The following is a 20,925-nucleotide window of genomic DNA, read 5'->3' on the forward strand; positions in this document are numbered from 1 at the left end:
AAAAAGAAAATTCCTGTGCCTATTACTTTTATTCAAAACCCACACCCACCTCTATCAGATGATAGCATTTCAATCCTTAAACTTTGCCTTCGGGACAGAGGCTGGATTGTTAAGGTGGTGTTGATGCAAGCATGATCTTGTCTCCCCTTGCCTCTTTCCTCTAGCTTCATTCCTTTCCCTTTCTGCAGACTCTGCTTCAAGCCTACTCATTCATTTCCTGTTCTTGCAATGTGCCTCTGTGGTGACTAGTCCATTTGCCTGAGATGTCTGTCTTCCCACTTCTTTTGCCTGGCTAACTCCTGCCCATTCTTAAGGCTTCAGCTTAATCATCTTTGCCTCATGGAAACCTTTTCCTTGGTTCCAGGAGGCTAGGCTTGGTCTTGCCTGGTACTTCCGTGCCTCCTCTTACCTAGCAGATAACTTCGGTATGATCTTCCTGATCTCTCTCCCTCATGTTTCTGCCTTGGGGGGCTTGCTATATGGATTATCCCAATGGGCATCCGTGTCATCTGTCTTCCGATAAAATGTAGCCAGTGTGGAAGTGGGCAAGTTGGAAGCAGTGAGGAAGGTAACCTTAGGATATGTATTTCCCTGGTTTCCTCCCTGTGGGCTGGCTGGGTCCCAAGACAAGTCATTATTCCTCTCAAGTGGCCTTTTCTGTGTGACTTTCTCTTCCCACATGTAATCTCTCCTGGCCTCGTCCTTTTGGATTTAGGAGTGCTGTTCCTGTGGCTGACACTGGCTTTCTGTACTTTATTTTCTGTTCCTCTGATCCCCACCATTCACTTATGTTTAGTTCCTCTCTATTATAAATGCACTTTGAATTGTTCTGATAGGAATAGTTCATCATTTTCTGACTGGAAGTCTGGCTCATACATCACCATGTGTTATTTCTGATGCTGTCACCCCCATCCCCCATTTTTGCCTTTGCTCTCACATAGGGAAATAGGAGGCTCAGTTGGTGAAATTATAAAGCACCCTCTTTCCACTTTGGAAGGACAGTGCTACTTTTGTTTATATTATATATTGAGATTCTATGTAAAAGTTGATGTTAAATTAAAATTGAATAATGAAAAAGTTTAAAAATCACTGACTGAAAGGAAAACAATCTTAAAATCTTTTAAATAGCATTTAAACCTCTTGAAGAGGCCTGGTTCCTGCCTTTGTTTTTAGCCTCATCCAATCTTGATCTTTTAAATTCAGGGGAGAATAAATCTCTGCATGTATTGTTACTGGCATGTTTCACCTGGCTAATAATTTCCACTCATCCTTGAGGTCTTAATTTCAATTTTATTAAAGGGTCTTCCCCCCCACCAGTGCCCCTTTCTGTCCTGCCTCCCACTTGCACACATATTATTAGAATTCTCTGTTAATTGTTTTTATAGCATCCTATGCTTCCCTTTCACAGCATTTATTATTAGAATTACATAGTTAATTTGTCCTATTTAGGATCTGCCTTCCTTAGAGTTCAGCCCTGATCGTTTCTGTGTTCCTAGTGCCTAGTGTGGATGAATCCATTTATTCAAGAAATAAAAGCAAAGGAAGTTGCAGTAGAAGGTTACAGACTCTTTAGAACAGTTCAATGCAGTGACTTTAGGGCAGTTGCAATTTGTAACAGTTTTGAATGGGCCATCCCCTTTTACTTTCAGTTGATGAAAAAAAAATCATTGTATCTGTTTTTAAAGGGAAATCTTTCTTCCTTTTATCCCTCCACAGATTGATGGAACATTGATTACTAAATACCTCTGAATCAGTGAACCTAAAAAGTTTTGGTCTCATTTTTAAGATGAAGTAGTAAAGATGACTTAATTATTTTTGGAGGGGACAATTTTAAACAAACAGAAAAATTACAAGTATAGGAGAGAAAACTTTTTTATTTTGGGCTGTTTGGGAATCACTTGCTTTTATGGTGCCCTATAACTCCTGAATACTTTGGCGTGTGTTTTCTAGACACAAGTACATTCTACTGTATAACAATAATATAATCATCAAAATTAGGTAATTAACATTGATAACATTGCTACCATGTACTCCTCAAATCTATTTAAATCTACCAGTTGTTTAGCAGCTTTATAGGAAAGGGATCCAGTTCAGAAGCATTCAGTTATCATGTCTCCTTAGCTTTCTTCACTATGGAACAGTTCCTCATTCTGCCCTTGACTTCACCTGACCTTGATACTTTTGGAAATTACAGGCCAGTTAATTTGTAGAATATCTGTCAATGTGAATATGTTTAATGTTTCTTCATGATTAGATTTATGTGATAAGTTAAAACATGGCTTTTTTGGAGGCTTTAGCTTCCTATTTAAAAACTACTTTTGTTGTCTTAATTTTTTTTTTTTTTTTTATTTTGCTATTTCTTAGGCCGCTCTCGTGGCATATGGAGGTTCCCAGGCTAGGGGTCGAATCAGAGCTGTAGCCACCGGCCTACGCCAGAGCCACAGCAACATGGGATCCGAGCCCCATCTGCAACCTACACCACAGCTCACAGCAACTCCGGATCATTAACCCACTGAGCAAGGGCAGGGACCGAACCCGCAACCTCGTGGTTCCTAGTCGGATTCGCTAACCACTGCGCCACGACGGGAAGTCCTGTTGTCTTAATTTTTTAAAGAAACTTTTTTTTTTTTTTCTTCCTCTGAAGTCTTTTTCTAAGTGTTTCTAGTCTTAGGGCTTGTAAATCCATAATAATCTTTTAGGATAGAGTGAATCTATAAAGAACGTGGCATGTACATCAAGGCCTAAAAATATTTTGTTACATAGAGATCCAGCAAAATTTACTGTCATAGGAATTTTTATTGCAACTAATCAGGAGTAATTTATTTTGCTGTATTTTGCCATTAAGATCATTTCAGCTTTAAAAATTCTTTGACTTCTGAATTGCAATGCAAGTGGTACTTGAGAACTTGGAAGACATAAAAATAAATATATTTAATTATGGCAGAACTTATTTTTAAAATAACCCTCTTGGTTAAAAACGAATTGTACACATTTTAGCTCTGAGTTTTAGCTCAATAATTTGAAAATCCAAATGAAGGCGGTTAGAATCACTATTCTATGCCTATTTTTAGTTATTTTTCCTTTTAGCTGGTTTCCTTTCTAGCCACCTGCAGTTTTATATGCAGTTGCACATATTCATTTTTTCTAAAACTGTCCCTACACCAAGCTTGGCATGAAAGTAGCTTCTCTAATGTTTTTGGTTTGTTCTTTTTTGAAGAGTAAAGTGTAAATTACAAAACTTTCATTGAGTAAGTTCATGTAAAAACATTTTTGATAGAAGACAACGTTATTATGGAATAAAGAACTCTCTGACTCTAAGGTTTTTAAAAATTATTGTTTATTTTGTTTTGTATTATTAATATACTGCATATTAATATATAGAAATCTTTTTCATTTTTTTTACTTTGAACTTTTTTCTGCTTCTTAAGATTTGTCTCTTGTAAGAATAACTGGATTTGAAAAAATAGAGTGTGATATTTCTTTTAACTGGGGCCTTTATTGCATTTACACTTAGTGTAGTGATATATTTGGATTCAAATGAACCGACATTATTTTGTACTTTTCATTCTTGCTGTTCTGTCACTTTCCCTTCCTTCCTTCCTTCCTTCCTTATCAACATTTTATTTTGGATTAACATTCTTTGGAAGACTTATTGTGTATGTGTGCATGCATATGTATGTGCACATGTGTGTGTATCTTGCCTCTTGCTTAAGGTGGATTATGTCCGTATATGTTTTATAAATTTTGATTGTGAGCTCATCTTAAGATCGTGTCTTTGGGATCTCTCTGTGGTGTAAGAGTACATTGATGAGATAAATTGAAGATAAATTCCTAGACAGTTTTGTTTTGCTAAGTGTTCTAGGAATACCACCATTCTAGGACTATTTAGAGGTTTGTACCTGAAAACCTCATAGGAACATGTTATACTTTCTTGGACAACTGCCTCCTCCCCTCCCCTCAGTGTGCGTGTGTTTATTAGTTTTCTAGAGGTGCTGTAACAGATTACCTCAAATGTAATGGCTTAAAAAACCCACTATATTGTTTTATATATCTAAAGCTTAGACATATGAATTGGGTTTCACTAGGGCCAAAATTGAGATGTGGACAGGATTGTGTTTCTTCTGGACATGCTTTTTTTTTTTTTTGGTCTGCTCTGAGGCTTATGGAGTTCCCAGACCAGGGATCAGATCCAAGCTGCAGTTGTGACCTATGCTGCAGCTGCAGCTGCAGCAATGCTGGATCCTTAACCTACTGTGCCGGGCCGGGGATCAAACCTTCAACCCAGCTCTCCCAAGATACCACCGATCCCTTTGCACCACAGTAGGAACTCCTCTTCTGGACATTCTTTGGGAGAATCTGTTCTCTTATTTTAGCTTCCAGAGGCCTCCTACTTTTCATAGTTGGTGGCCTCTTCTTCCATCTTCAAGCCAGAAATGGCCAGTTGAATTGTTTACACATGACATCACTGCTCAGCACTAAGTGTCCTTCCTCTCTCTTTCCCTTTTAAAGACCCTCATGATTACGTGAGCCCACCTCAGCAGTCCTGGATGGTCTTCTTTTCTCAAGCGCCTTAATCACAAATTTTGCTCTGTCACTACTTTTCCAGCTTCAGCAAGCTGAGGCCTTATATTTTGTTCCCATTTGGCATAAAAGTCTAAGCCCATTTGTTAGTGGCCAGCAAGCTGCTGTAGAATAGCTTCTTTCATGTTTTCTGATCTGTGTTTTAGTCCTCTCCCTTCTCCCCACTCTCCCTGGATTTTCTTTTCTCTGTTTAATATTGGATTACGAATTTTAAAAAGATACTATCATAGACTATCAGGAATGTTTAGGCAATTTGTAGTGGGAAAGTTTTCAGATTATCTAATGTGTCATATTGCCTCAGTTGGTATTCTTTATGTTAGCAAGACATTACTGAGTTTTAATAACACATAAAGTCTTATTAACTTTATTTTCCTACTGTCTTTTGATTTAAAATGCTTTTAATTTAGCCTCAAAAAAACCCCCAAAAACCCAATACCCAACCCAGAAAACCTCAATGAATCTTATCCGTGAACGAGCTTATCACTTAACTGTGATTAAAGTCAGTTTCTATAGAGCATTCTATTTTACTCTTATCAAGAGCTGTGGGAGTGGCCATTGTGGCACAGCAAAGGAATCTGACTAGGGACCATGAGCTTGTAGGTTCGATCCTGGCTTCGCTCAGTGGGTTAAGGATCCGGCGTTGCCATGAGCTGTGGTATGGGTCACAGATGTGACTCGGATCCTGCGTTGCTCTGGCGTAGGCCAGCACCTGTAGCTCCGATTAGACCCCTAGCCTGGGAACCTCCATATGCCATGAGAGGGGCCTTAAAAAGCAAACAAACAAACAAAAAAAACACCAACTTTTTTTTTTTTTCTTCTCCTGACCCAGCCTGTCTTGGGTTACTCTGATTCTGCTGTACAACCAGACCAAGAATTTCATACCACATCCTGTCTCTCTTCATTTTTTTTGTCTTTTTGCCATTTCTTCAGCTGCTCCCTTGGCATATGGAGGTTCCCAGGCTAGGGGTCTAATCGGAGCTGCAGCCTCCGGCCTACGCCAGAGCCACAGCAACTCTGGATCCGAGCCGTGTCTTCAACCTACACCACAGCTCACGGCAACGCCGGATCCTTAACCCACTGAGCAAGGCCAGGGATCGAACCCGCAACCTCATGGTTCCTAGTCGGATTCGTTAACCACTGAGTCAAGATGGGAACTCCGACATTGGTCTTTTAATAGTAAATTTTGTTGGTACTTGAGTCCTTTTAATCTGGGGATATGCTACTATATTTTTGGGATCTAGTGTGTTTCTTTTGTTTTCTTTCTTTTTTTTTCCTTTTTTAATGGCTGTACCTGTGGCATTTTGGAAGTTCCTGGGCCAGGGATCGAATCCGAGCCGCAGTTGTGGCAACAATAGATCCACAGCAAGAACTCTTAGCATTGTTTCTTTGATAATTTCTTTTCCTGTATGTTCTCTGTTCTTTTTTTCTAAATGTTCTATTCAGATATGAGACCTTTTGAATTAATATTTCAGTTCTGTTTTCCTTTCTAGTTTCTACATCTTTGGTAGACTTCCTCAACTCCAAATTCCATTGTATCAATTGTTTATATTGTTAATTTTTACTATTGTTATTATTATTTTTTTCTTTTTGGCCACACCCATGACATGCAGAAGTTCCTGGGCTAGGGCTTGAACCTGTGCCATGGCAATGATGTAAACCACTGCAGTGATAATGCCAGATCCTTAACCCGCTGAGCCACAAGAGAGCTCCTATTTTTAGTTTTTAAGAATTTTTTGTTACCTTTTCATAAGTTAGAGTCTATTTATTAATGAATGAATTATCTTTTACTGTTTACATAATATAAATCCTTTGCAAAAAAGTGTCCTGGTCTCTGCAGAATTTTTTTTTCAGGTTTTCTGTTTTATTTGTTTTAGGTCCCTCCCTGCCACTCATGCAATGCTGTCTCAAATAATCTGGTGATCCTTGGCTCTCTCTCTGCTTCTGTTTAAGAATGAGGAACTAAAATGCTTAAGTAGAAACTCTGTCTCTCTCAACAGAGACTGTCACTTGGTGGGGTGATTAGGCTATGAGCAAGGACCCCTAGATCTTCAAAATTCAGAAGTCTTTTCTTGTGCCATTCTATTTCTGCAGTGAAGAATTTTTGTAATTTCTTTTATGAGAGTTGTGTTCATGAGGAAAAGCTGGAATTCTGAGAATATGGTGAGTGGAAGGATGGGGAGCTCGACTCTGCAGTAAATAGACACTCAATTGTCCAGCTTTTTGCTCTGTTTCCTCACTTTAGAAAAAAAGCAGTGTATTGAAATTTAATTTATGTACCATACAGTTTACTCACTTAAAGTGTACAATTAAGTGGCTCTTGATATTTTCACAGAGTTACACATCCATCATCACAATGATTTTAGAATATTGTCATTACCCCCAAAAGAAACCCCCCTACACCTTAGCTTTCATTCCCCAATCCCTGCATCCTTTCTCTACCAGCCCTAAGCAATTAGTGGTTTACTTTTTATCCCTATAGATATGTCTGTTCTGGATAGTTCATATAAAAAGAAACTTGTAGAATGTGGTTCTTTGCGATGGCTTCTTTCACTTAGCATGATGTTTTCAAAGCTCTTCCATATTGTAATGTGTCAGTGCTTATTCCTTTTTATTGACAAATGATACTCTATTTTATGGATATATCAGATTTATTCATTTATTAGTTAATGGACATTTGAATTGTTTCCACTTGTTGGCTATTATGGATGACACTGCTATGAACATTTGTGTACAAGTTTCTCTGTGGGACATATGTTTTTACATTACATTGGTTATATACATACAAGTGGAATTGCTGTATCCTATGGTAGGTACTGTGTTTAACCATTCCGCAGAACTGCAAACTGTTATCCACAGTGGCTGCACCATTTTATATTCCCACTGGCAGTGTATCAGGATTTCAATTTCTTCACATCCTCTGGGGTGCTGTTTTCTATCTTGTTTTTTTTTTTTTTTTTTTTTTTTTTCCTGCTTTTTAGTGCCACACCTGCAGCATATGGAGGTTCCCAGGCTAGGGGTTGAATCAGAGCTGTAGCCACCGGCCTACGCCACAGCCACAGCAACGCGGGATCTGAGCCGAGTGTGCAACCTATACCACAACTCAGGGCAACACCGTTTCCTTAACCCCTTGAGCGAGGGCAGGGATGGAACTCAAAACCTTATGGTCACTGTCTAGATTTGTTTCCGTTGCACCACAAAGGGAACTCCCCATTGTGGTTTTGGTTCTTTTCCTCACCTTTGCAATCTAAAGAACCTGTTGCTTCCAAATTCTGAGCCTCTCAAGCATTTTTTTCTTTTAGAGTAAATTGCATTCATTTCTAAAGGTGTTTTGGGTTCTAGCTTCTTGTATTGTTCTGTTTAGTGATTATTCTGCCTCTGTTTGCTTTCTGATATTCCACAATTTATTGTTAGTTCTTGTCCACTGATTTTCTCCTCGTATTTCCGTTCATCAATATGGAGGGGAAAAATACATATAACATTGATAAATTGATTGTTTTGGCAGTCATTTCAGTGAAGTGTCAGGAGGAAGAGACAGTGTGTATTTTTATTTTTGTATTTTCAGGCCTCATTCACAGCATATGGAAGTTCCCAGGCTAGGGATCAAATCAGAGCTGTAGCCACCAGCCTACACCACAAACACAGCAACACTGGATCCTTCATCCACTGAACGAGGCTAGGTATCGAACCTGCATCCTCATGGATACTAGTCGTGTTTGTTACCGCTGAGCCATGATGGGAACTCCAACAGTGTGTATTCAGTCCTCTAAATTTCATTTACCAACTTGTGTCTTTAAATATTAGTCATGCATAAATATCCCCAAATGTACTCGTTGTTTGTAAGAAGAATTATAGTACTGGAAATACTCCTTTGATGAATATAGAAGAAATAAGACTCAGAAGGGGTTACTTTTAAGTACAATCCAGAGCCTTTTAAAATGTTGGATTTGACTTTTCTGATGATACTGATTTGCACTCCTTGTTATATGTTTAATATAACTGAAACATATGAAATAAGGAACAATTTTTAATTTCTAAGATAGCTTATAAGAGTTGTATTTATTATTGCCTGTAATACAATAAATGCCTATAACTGATTTAAATGCAATATTAAATATTAAATAAATACAGTAATAAATGCCTATAACTGGTTTAAATACAGTAATAAATGCCTATAACTGGTTTAATATCATCTAGAAACTCCGAGTTAAACACTTGAATATAGGTTGGGGAACTGAGAATGATAATAATAAAAGCTAACATTTATTTAGTTCTTTGCATGTGCCAGACAACCTAGGAAATCCTTTATAGTTATAAGCTCATTTAATCCTCATACTGACTGTGTGAAGTTGATAAAAATTCTTTGTGGTTAAACCTCATCTATCTGGTAAGAATACTGAGGGCATAGAGTAGTTAAGTAACTTACTTGTCCAAGGCTACACAGCTAGTAAATGGTAGAGTCTACTTTTAAATCTGTGTAAATCTTAGGACTCTATGGTTCCAGAGTCTGTGCTCTTGAAGTCATTAGATTATAATGCCCAATATTTCTACAGAATTTCAAATATCTTTTTGAGAAAGGAGGGACACTCAGAAAATATTAAAACAAATGTTATTTCTTAGGTAAGGAGTAGTAGGTTGGGGAATAAATACAAATTCATGACCTGATATGTGGAAGATAAATTGTGATCTAATGTTTTCTTTTTCTTTTCTTTTTTGTCTTTTTTGTCTTTTTAGGGCTGCACCCACGGCATATGGAGGTTCCCAGGCTAGGGGTCTAATCGGAGCTATAGCAGCCGGCCTATGCCAGAGCCATAGCAACGCCAGATCCGAGCCGCATCTGTGACTTACACCACATGGAAATGCCGGATCCTTAACCCATTGATCGAGGCTGGGATCGAACCCACAACCTCATGGTTCCTAGTCGGATTTGTTTCTGCTGCACCACGACGGGAACTCTATAATGTTTTCTTAAAAGTTCATATTTTCCTTAGACCCTAGTTTGGATCAAAAATGATCATTACTAAATTAGGCACAATTTTTTTTTGGGGGGTGGACACATAATTATCATGTGGAGTGCTCTATAGTGTATATTACGTACTTAAGCAGGAGGGGAGAAGACAGAAAAATGTCCTTGGGTGGTACTACAAAGTTGGGTGTGGGCCAAGTGTTGGTGACAGATTCATTTTATCCCAGGATAAAATATTTTGGAATAATTCTGATCCAGGTGTTTTATATTATGTTTCCCCACCAGAGTCTTATTTTGCAGCTCATCTTTTCTAAATAGATCTATTTTACAGTGTGTATATATAGGTCATTCTGAATCAAGTTTACTTCGCAGTTGATTGGGACCTTGTTTCAAGCTTATTGAACAAAGCTCTGTAACACAGAATTTGGGCATAGGGCCATTTCCAGAGTCTGGTCCAAATAAGCAGTGACAGACAAAGATTGTCTCTTTCTTGGCTGAAGGCTTTCTGTGTGTGGCTTGTCTCAGGACTCTTTTATACTTTTCTACCCCTTTCATACTCCTCTCCGTTTTCTATTCAGGGCAAAAGTGTTTTGGTTTTCATTCTCTAGTTACTCTTCCAGCAAGCATTTACTGTGCTTTTACTTACATACAAGGTTCTTTGCTTGAAACCTATAATGCCCTCCCTGTCTTGGCACTGGCAGTTGTGAGGACAGTGGCCTTCCAATATGATATTGTAGATAATATGTGAAATATTAAGTAATTTTGCTTTGTCATACTTCTTTATTGCCTGTATTTCTGTTTTTTGATAATAAGAAAGGATTTTTTTCTGGAGGATTATTTAAAGAAGCAGATGCTTTCTTTGCTACTGCCTCTCCTCCAGTTTCCCAAAATGGTAAGGGAAAGAGTATTAAACAACATAAGTCTATACAGTAATTTTAAATAATCATATCCTAAAAGGGCATTTAAAAATCTCGACTACTTGCGAAATTTATCTTCTCACTTCAACATTTTTTTTTTTTTTTTTTTTTTAAGGGCTGCACCCACGGCATATGCAAGTTCCCAGGCTAGGGGTTGAATCAGAGCTGCAGCCGCTGGCCTGTGCCACAGCTGCAGCAGCACCAGATCTGAGCACGTCTGTGACCTACACTGTAGCTCATGGCAACACCAGATCCTTAACCCACTGAGCTGGGCCAGGGATTGAACCTGAGTCCTCGTGGATACTAGTCGGGTTCGTTACCTCTGAGCCACAGCAGGAACTCATCATTCATTTTTGAAAATAGTATTTTTCTTCCTAAATAGAATCACTTTGGAAATATGATAATTGTTCTTTCCTTTGAACCTTTGCTTTCTACACAATTTATTTTGCTTTTTCCTAGTCAATTCCCAATCTGCTCATATTATAAAGGGCCCACTTGATCCTTTGTCAAGTTTAGTTTCCTAATTTCTTTAGTCTTTGCTTAATAACTCTTCACAGGAGTAGATCTCAACTAACTTTTATTAATGTTATTTTAAATTTTCTTCAATCTCTAGGCAGGTGTTGTATTTTCGAGCCTTTTTTTAAATTTGCTTATAGTGTTCCTTTTGCTTGGATTTCCCATCCCTGTCTGCTTTCTGCTCTTTGGCTTGCCAAATACAGCTGGCTAAAGTGAGGTTTCTTCTGTGGAGTCTTTTGATGGTGCTCCAGGAATATTAGTCATTTTTTTCTCTGGGCTGTATTTGTTCTTTGTGTCCAGTTAAAGACTTAAAAAAATTATAACATTCAAAAGAATAAATGTAATGTACATTATAAAATTTATAATAAACATCTGTGACTCTACCACCACAGTTAACCAGATAGTGGCCAATTCTGGAGTTCCCATGTGGCGCAGTGGATTAAGGATCTGGTGTTATCCCTGCCTTGGCTCTGGTCTTTGTTGTGGCACAGGTTTGACCCCTGGCCAGGGATCTTCCACTTGCCATGTGTGTGGCCAAAAAAAAAAGAGGCTAATTCTGTTTCTTTTCCTATGTGCTTTAATCCGTACCTCCAAGAGGCAGTATTATTGTTACTGTTTCCTTGCCCTTTCAAAGGTAATCACGTATATGTGTACCCTTAAATGTTATTATTTAATTTCATTGGAGTTTAGTAAAAATAGATTTAGACTCCATGTAGTCTATCATGGCTTGCTCCCCCACTCCAAGCTTTTTTTTTTTTTTTTTTTTTTCTTTTTAGGACCACACATGTGGCATATGGAAGTTCCCAGGTTAGGGGTCGAATCAGAGCACAGCTGACAGCCACAGCCATAGCAGTGCAGGATCCAAGCCACATCTGTGACCTACACCACAGCTCATGGCAATGCCAGATCCCCGACCCACTGAACAAGGCTAGGAATAGAACTGTGTCCTCATGAATGCTAGTGGAATTCATTTCCACTGTGCCACAGTGGGAACTCCAATGCCTTTTTTTTTTAAATTCAGCATTATGTTTCCACTATCACGTAGAGTTCATCCATAGAAGTTCATTCTCATTATTTCAAGTATAAATATGTCACTTATTTGCATTTACATTTAATGGATCTGGAATTGTTTTTTTTTCCCCTCAAGTGTGATGTAGGAATCCATCATATCTATTTCTACATGCCAGACAAATTGCCCTGTTTAAACAATGTATTATTTCGCCTTGTGCAATCACTATAAGGTAACAGTTTCTTTATGAGAATGCGTTTGTTTCTGAGTTCCGTCTTCTGTTAAATCGGGCCATTTATTTAACCCTATTTAAGAAACGTATGAGTTCCTGTTGTGGTGCAGTGGAAACAAATCTGACTGGTGTTCCTGTGGCTGTAGTGTAGGCCAGCGGCTGCAGCTCTCATTTGACCCCTAACCTGGGAACTTCTATATGCTGTGGGTGCGTACCTAAAAAAAAAAGGAAAGAAAATAAAAAAAGAACCCTACTGTCCTGTTTACTTTGGCTTTATACTAAATCTAAACAGGCAAGACCCCACCTCTCCTTTCTTTTTTTTTGGCTGTGCCTGTGGCATGTAAAAATTCCTGGGCCAGAGATTGAGCCTGCACCATAGCAGTGACACAAACTTTCAGTGACAGCACTGGATCCTTAACCCACTGGGCCCCAAGAGAACTGTCTTTTTTTCAAACTCTCATTTCACCATGTCTGTATTTCTTCTCTTATTTTTAACCACTTGGGGAGAGAGTTTCTTAGGGTTTTGTTCAGGGTATTCTGATTATTTTGGGAGGTAGAATACTTCTGTTGATTATCTTATGTTTCCCATTGCTATTATTCTCTTAGCAACTCTTGTTACTATTTGTACTTGTCATAGTAAGTCTATCAGGAGAGTTCTCTAGTTATGGTATATTAGCTCTAGGTTGTGCCTCTTAAGTTACCCAAGTTCAAAGGTCTTAGTTACTTTGTATTAGGCAGCTGTAACTATGTCTTTGTTATCAGCCCATTGCAGTAGTTTAATTTTATGTGCTGAAAGTTTGCAATATAAAATATTAATACAATTTTTTAAATTATTATTTTCTTGTCTGTGACATGCAGCAGACTTAATGTGGGATCTCAGTTGTCAGACCAAGGATTGAACCTGGGCTTTAGTGGCAAAAGAGCCAAGTCCTAACCACTAGACCACCAGGGAACTTCCTCCAAATTATTATTTTCTTTTTTGGCCACACCTGTGGCATATGTTGTGGGCCACACCTGCAGCATATGTTGTGAGCCACACAGGAAGTCCTTTTTTTTTTGGTCTTTTTGCCTTTTCTTGGCCGGCATCCGGGGCGTGTCGCAGTTCCTGGGCTAGGGGTCCAATCTGAGCAGTAGCTGTCAAGCCTACGCCAGAGCCACAGCAACGCAGGATCCAAGCCGCATCTGCAACCTACACCACAGCTCACGGCAACACCGGATCCTCAACCCACTGAGTAAGGCCAGGGATCGAACCCACAACCTCATGGTTCCTAGTCAGATCCGTTAACCACTGAGCCACTACGGGAACTTCACACCCGTGGCAAATGGAAGTTCCTGGGCCAGGGATCGATTCTGAGCTGCATCTGCTACCTGTGCCACAGCTGTGGCAAGGCTAGATCCTTAACCCACTGTGCTGGGCCGGGGATCAAACTGACAGTGCCACAGAGACAAGCTGAATCAATAATCCACTGCACCATAGTAGGAACTCCCCAAGGTTATTTTTTAAATGTCAAGATTTTTTATAAATTAAAAAAAAATTAAGGGGAGTTCCCATTGTGGCTCAGTGGAAACAAATCTGACTAGCATCCATGAGGACGCAGGTTTGATCCCTGGCCTTGCTCAGTGGGTTTAAGGATCCAGGGTTGCCCTGAGCTGTGGTGTAGGTCACACACGCAACATGGATGCCATGTAGCCGTGCCTGTGGCATAAGCCAGTGGCTGAAGCTCCGATTTGACCCCTGGCCTGGGAACCTTCATACGCTGTGTAGGTGACCCTAAAAAGGCAAAAAAAATTAGGAACCATTGCATGATTTCAAAATTGGATAAACTCTTCTATTGTCATTTGATGTTTATGTAGGAAACAGAAATACTCTTCTGTGTTAAACTTAGTTCTTGAATTTTTGTGAGTTTTGGCTCATGGATAAGGTCTTTAGGAATGTGCTAAGCCTTACAAGGTGATCGCCCTGTACCTGTAATTCTCTCCATTACTTCCAAATTTATCTCATATACATTCTTTCTGTTCATCATGTCTCCTTCAGGAGCTGAATCATCAAGGATGGTTATTTATCAGAGCTTGTCTTTGGGTGTCTTTTCTCTATTAGTTTCCTACTAATATCCGTGTCTGTAAGATCTGCTTTCTTTCAAATGAATTTTAGTCTTTAGGGCTTGTTTACCTTGGAGTCAATGAGTTTCAGGCTTCTAGAACATTGATGCTTATTAGTCTGTGCTCCGAGGAGTTTTCTAAAATCTATATTGCTAGTGGCGAAGCTGGAGATTTGAACATAATTAATATTCATCATCTCTCCTTTTTTTATTTTAAAGATAATCATGTATTTAAGATGTACAACATGATTTGATGCCCCCATACATAGTGAAAAATGACTGTAGTCAAGCTTTTAGCATATCTTCTCACATGGTTACCGTGTGTGTGTGTGTGTGTGTGTGTGTGTGTGTGTGTGTGTGTGTGAGATGAGAGCACTTGAAATCTACTCTCCTAGCACATTTCCAGGGTTCAGTACAATATTATTACCTGTAATCACCATGGTGTACATTGACTCTCTAGACTTACTCATCTTGCATACCTGTAACTTGGTACCTTTTACTAACATCGCCCTATTTCCCCCACCTCTCATAACCACTGTTCTGTTCTCTGCTTTTTGTGTTCAACTTTTTTAAGATTGCGCAAAGTGTCCCCTCACCCCCTGTGTCTGGCTTGTTTCACTCAGCATAATGTACATTCCATGTTCAACATTTGTTATGTTTCTAATACATGATGTACTATGTCCATGTTTTTATATTATTTTAGAAAGTATTTTGTCTTAATTACAGGTTTGTAGATTGGATGGTTTGATAAATATGATTCAGATGTGGTTAATTTTTTTAGTACTTTCTTTTTACTTGTACCTGTGTCATGCAAAAGTTCTCAGGCCAGGGGTCCAACCTGTGCCTCAGCAGCAACCCAAGCCGCTGAAGTGACAACACCAGACCGTTAACACTGCACTACAGGGGAACTCCAAATTTTTTTTTTTTTTAGTACTTTTTGTATATTAAAGGTCCTAATATTGTCTCAGCCCCCATTTTATATAAGTAAAATGGAAATTTAGGGAGTTAGAGCTTGTGTAAAATTTCATAACTAGTAAGTGAAAGAGCTGGTGTTTGAACCAAGGCTTTGTGATTTCACATTTGTGTGCCTTTTAAAATTTTTTAAAAATTTATTATTTTTTTATGGCTGCATGCATTGTATGTGGAAGTTCAAGGGCCAGGGATTGAGTCCTAGCTGCAGCTGCAACCTACACCTCAGCTGTGGCAACATCAGATCCTTAGCCCACTACACCAGGCCAGGGAGCAAACTCACACTTTTGTAGTGACCTGAGCTGCTATAGTTGGATTCTTCTTTTTTTTTGGTCTTTTTAGGGCCGCACCCATGGCATATGGAGGTTCCCAGGCTAGAGATCAAATTGGAGCTATAGCTGCTGGCCTACTCCACAGCCACAGCAATGCCAGATCTGAGCCTTGTCTGCAACCTACACCACAGTTCATGGCAACACCGGATCCTTAACCCACTGAGTGGGGCCAGGGATTGATCACATGTCCTCATGGATACTAGTCGGGTTTGTTAACCACTGAGCCACAACAGGAACTCCTCAGCTTGGGTTATTCTTGAGTTTTATCTTTATTACATTGAAATTTTCCTTTTCTTTTCTTTTCTTTTTCTTTTTTTTTTTTTTTTGTCTTTTTGCTATTTCTTGGGCCACTCCCGTGGCATATGGAGGTTCCCAGGCTAGGGGTCCAATCGGAACCGTAGCCACTGGCCCACGCCAGAGCCACAGCAACATGGGATCCGAGCCCCATCTGCAACCAACACCACAGCTCACAGCAACTCCGGATCATTAAGCCACTGAGCAAGGGCAGGGACCGAACCCGCAACCTCATGGTTCCTAGTCGGATTCGCTAACCACTGCGCCACGATGGGAACTCCTTCTTTTTTTAAATGGCTGTACACGTGGCATATGGAAGTTCCTGAGTAGGGGATTGAACCCATGGCTTTGAAGCAACTGGAGCTGTTGCCGTCAGATTCTTAACCCAGTGTGCCACATTAGGAACTCCAAAAACTAATTTTTTAATGTCAGACTTCTTCTTTTCCCATCTAAAGATAAAGTGTTAAGGTAAGGAAATTCAAGTATGAGAAGGAATTGATCTCCATGTAAAAGCTGACTTTGGCTATTGAACATATGCATGGTGTTATACAAATGTTCCAAGCCTGGTTCCCCTCTTCCTACCAGCTTTATTCATGCACCCTGTCATAGGGAGGGTTGTACGTTGCCATACAGGTTGTGATTTGTTGGTGATTCCAAAGTGGGAGACAGGGGAGTTAACTCAAGAGAAAATTTTTTCAAGTCATTTGAATAGTGACCTGAATAGTTCTGCAGTGTGTGAGGGGAAAGGAAGGATGGAAAAAAAAAAAAAAAAAAGATGATTTTTAAGGAGAGTTATGGAAACCATGATGTTTGAGAAAATATGGAAAGAGCTTGAGCTGTTTTGAATTTGTTTTTCCCATGAGGACTGGTAACTGTGTGGGATTTTCTTTTGGATAGGATTTAAACAGGTGAGATAGCTTCAAGTTTTTTCATTTTGTCTTCTCAAGTTTTCTTTTATTGTTAAAGATCACCATGGTTATACCATGGAGAGCAGATTGGAAAGCGGCTAGATTGGATTGAGGAGGACCAGGTAGAAGGCTGTTGAAAGGCCAAGGTGAGAGATGATAGTGGATTGACTAGGATTAAAGTGTTGAAAATATAGGGAAACAAATTAGTGGTAGTTAAAGGTAAATGTGACAAGGTTTAGTGGTATTGATATGAAATAAGTGCTAGATATCTAGACTATAACTTGATAGACAACTGAAGTAGGACGTAGAGTTGTTTATGTGTATGATTTGGGGCACATCCATTGTGGGTACCGTTGAAATATCCGAGAGGAACATCACAGGTGTTTGTATGATTCTGTAGCACAGAGGAGGGCTCTAGAATAGAGAAAAGTTTTATCTGATGTGTAAATAGTAATTTAAACCTGAATGAGGATGAGTTTGCCAAGAAGAGGTTATAAAGAGGAAGAGCCTGCAGCTAAACCTGGAGTCACCCAAAGGTGACTTTGTAAAGGAGACAGAATGAGTGTTCCAGGAGTTAGGAGCAAACCTAGGTGAGTAGTGATCCAGCTTTTTTTTACTTTCCAGTGAAATCTCAGTACTTTCCCTTCTATGGAGTAATGAATACCTGAACTTAATTCCATGTCAAGCAGAATTTCGCTAAAATTTGTTCTAGTTAATCTTGTGCCAAACCTGGTGGAAAAGAAGTTCAGGAGATATGTAGAGGCAGCAAAAAAAAAAAAATTTTTTTTTAGCAAACTAGAGGTTCCTGTTGTGGCTCAGAGGTAATGTACCTGACTAGTATCTATGAGGTTTGATCCCTGGCCTTGCTCAGTGGGTTAAGGATCTGGCATTGCCCTGAGCTGTTGTGTAGGTTGCAGACGTGGCTCAGGTCCGGAGTTGCTGTGGTTGTGCTGTAGGTTGGCAGCTGCAGCTCCAATTTGATCCCTAGCCTGGGAACTGTCATATGCCGTGGGTGCCGCTCTAAAAAGCCAAAAAATGAAAAAAAATTTTTTTAGCTAACTATAACTTATAATATCAATATGGCTATAAATCAGATACTCTTGAAAATGACTGGAGGTGGGAGTGGTCAGAGGTGTGAGTTGTTTCACTGTGAAAACAAGTTTGCTTTGTTTCAAGGACTGTGAAGGGTCTGAGATTTTTGCCCTCCTTGCAGGCTAACAGCCTTAGCTTCATGGACGCTGGTATAAGACACAGGACTTTTCAGTCAGAGATGGAGGACTTTATTACTCATGGCAGTAGCAGGAGCCAGAGTCATTGCATTTGTGCTGGATTTCCCACCTCCCTCTCCGTAGAGGACTATGAAGAGGGCTGAGTGATGCCTGTGGTCGGTCACCCTTCTCCTGTATTTGCAGTGCAGTCTGTTATAGGAGAGGAACCTCCAAGCTTTCATAATGGGCAGTAAGCCTGGCTGACCTCAGTCCTAGAGGGAGATGACATCTTTATTTTGCTAGACCGTGAACAAGCCTGCCCTTTGTTCCTGAGGGAGACATTTCTATCCTTCATGGCTATTTGCTGTACAAACATTCTTAAGATAACTTACAATGAAGAGAGGAAGTGCCTCTACCTACAATACTCCATTATGTGATGGGTTGAAGATAGCTGCCTTTCAACAATACTCACCCCTTACTTCTCTACCTTCGTGGCTTGTAAAATTTCCCATGATTACGCTCTTCATTGGTCACCCTGAGTAATGTCTCTGACGGTGGCTGGGACCAGAGCCATTGAGTTTGTTTCATAAAACATTTAATTTAGGCGATGTACTATCAACATGGTAGCAGGATGAGGCCAAACTGCAATGTTGACCATAGTTATGCTCCCAAGAGTCCTAGACTAGCCAACCGAATAAATGCTCTAAACCTTTAGGGTCTGCCTTAGAGAGCCATATGGCTTTCTCTTTCTTTCTTTTTTTAAAAAAATTTAACTTTTTTTTTAAATTGAAGTATGGTTGATTTACAATGTTGTATTAATTTCAGGTGTACAGCAAAGTGGTTCACTTAACACGCATGTTTATTTTTCAGATTTTTTTTCCCCTTATAGATTATTGCAAGATGTTGAGTATAGGTCCCCCAAGGGTCTTTCTCTTTAAGTTTCTATACTGACTTTTTACTTGACTCTACGTCAAGAGTATTAGGGAATGCACGGATTTGGCTTGCCCTGCAGGAACAAAATCCAGGGCTGTTCTCTCATCCTGCCAGTGAGTTGAGACTGACCTCAATGGCTCCAGAGCTGATATAATGTCATTGTTCACCTCAGCTGAAGTCAAGAACAAATTTCAAACCACTTTTCTAATTGGATGGCTCCCATTTTAGGGATAAACACCTCAGAACAGAGTACACGTGACTAACTATCCTTCTGGGAGGGCTCCCTCCTCCCATTCAAGAATGGCTTTTCTTTGGAGAGATTACAGCTGTCTGCAGACTGCAGGATCTGCTGGTGGTACTTCTCAGACACTTGAAGGTCTCTTAAGATCATCCCTAAAGTGCAAGTCACTGCATTTTCAGGAGGGAATTAAATTAATGCCTGGCTTCTGCACAGGCACCTTATGAAGAATGGGTGCTTACAGTTGTTGCCCCACCTCCACTCGCACCTGCAGGTGGGACCTTCTTAGGGAACAGTTTCTCCAGTATTGCCCCCTAGACAGCTGGTAGGCCTCAGGGCTCCTAGGTCAGTACCAGTAAATGAGTCTAGTCCTTGTTGTTTTTGGAGGGGGTTACCTGAAGGCAGGCAGTCCAGTCTGTCCTATTTGTCTCTGCTACCAGTTAGGTGACTTTCATCTGTCCCTTGGGATGACTGAATGATAGCTATAGGAATTGGGGGAGGGATAGGAAAGAGACCTGGAGGTTTTGGCAGTTTTGGGTGGGAGGCTCGGGAGCTGGGATCATTTGCTTCCTGAAGATTTTTCAGTGACATTAAGGGGAATGGTGATTGTGTTGTGATCAGAACTGTCCAGCAGGGTATGGCAGCCTCAGCTATCAGTTCAGTTTAAGGTGCCTGCACAATCTGGGAAGAGCTGTACCAGGGAATTTACCTTTGTGAGGAAGGTTCTGGAGGTGACTCGGAAAGACGGAATCACAAATGTCCCTCCTTCTGTACTCCTGAGGTTCCACAGGTGCCAGGGTGGTTGTCTCCTTCCACTGCTACCAAATCAGTGTGTTCCATTCCATTTGCTAACTTTCCCCTTGTTTTTTCTGGATGGGTCAGGTGCAAGAGGGACAACAACATTTATATTAAACTTAGAAATCCTGTTATGCCCCCCACTTTGGTCCACATGGTCCAGAGTAAGGGGATTTAGTAAGCAGTATACTTACTTAATCACTGGTCAATATCTTTGCTATGAAGACCACAGAAACACATGAAGAAAATTGAGGCAGTTAAACCAGAATTAAGTTAAAATTCCCAAGGCCCACTTTTGACTGGGCTGCCACCCAGAAGCTATATCAATCAGGCCAGCATGGGGTTTCCATTAGGGGAAAGAAAGAAGCATCATGCTCAGGGCAGATCCCAAGTGGCCAAGAGAAGATGATCTATTTCTGAGGGCCCATCTTTAGTCACCATATTGCTTTGCTGATGTGTGTAAACCAGAAAGAGGTAAAGAGGTAGAGTCAAAAATCTTTTTGAGTTGATTGAAAAAATTTTTTAAAATTATGGTAAAATAGACATAACCTAAAATTTTCCATCTTAATCATTTTTAGGTAAATAGTGGTAAAATACACATAACATAAAATTTCCCATCTGAACCATTTTTTAAAGTGTACAGCTTAGTAGTGTTAAGTACATTCATGGTATTGTGCAACCAATCTTTAGAATTGTTTTTATCTTGCAAGACTGAAATTCTGTGTCAGAATTTCTTTCTTTTTATTTTTTTTTGTTGTTGTTTTAATGGCCATATCTGAGGCATATGGAAGTTCCCAGGTTTGGGACTGAATCTAAGCCACAGCTGTGGCAATGCCAGATTCTTTAACCCACTGTACTGGGCCGGGGATTGAATTCACACCTCCACAGCAGCCTGTGCTGCTGCAGTTGGATTCTTAATCTATTGCACTAC

General features: G+C 39.8%; 1 protein-coding gene across 15 annotated transcripts in view; it reads left to right on the forward strand.

Moving 5' to 3' along the window:
• Window positions 1-20,925, forward strand: part of ABI1 (abl interactor 1) — a 128,815-nt gene that overhangs the window by 71,196 nt on the left and 36,694 nt on the right.

The sequence above is a fragment of the Sus scrofa genome, chromosome 10 (genome assembly GCF_054392235.1).
Source record: "Sus scrofa isolate SSC_HxYL_T2T_F1_AM1 chromosome 10, Sscrofa_HxYL_maternal_Yorkshire_Landrace_v2.0, whole genome shotgun sequence".
Taxonomy (NCBI): domain Eukaryota; kingdom Metazoa; phylum Chordata; class Mammalia; order Artiodactyla; family Suidae; genus Sus; species Sus scrofa.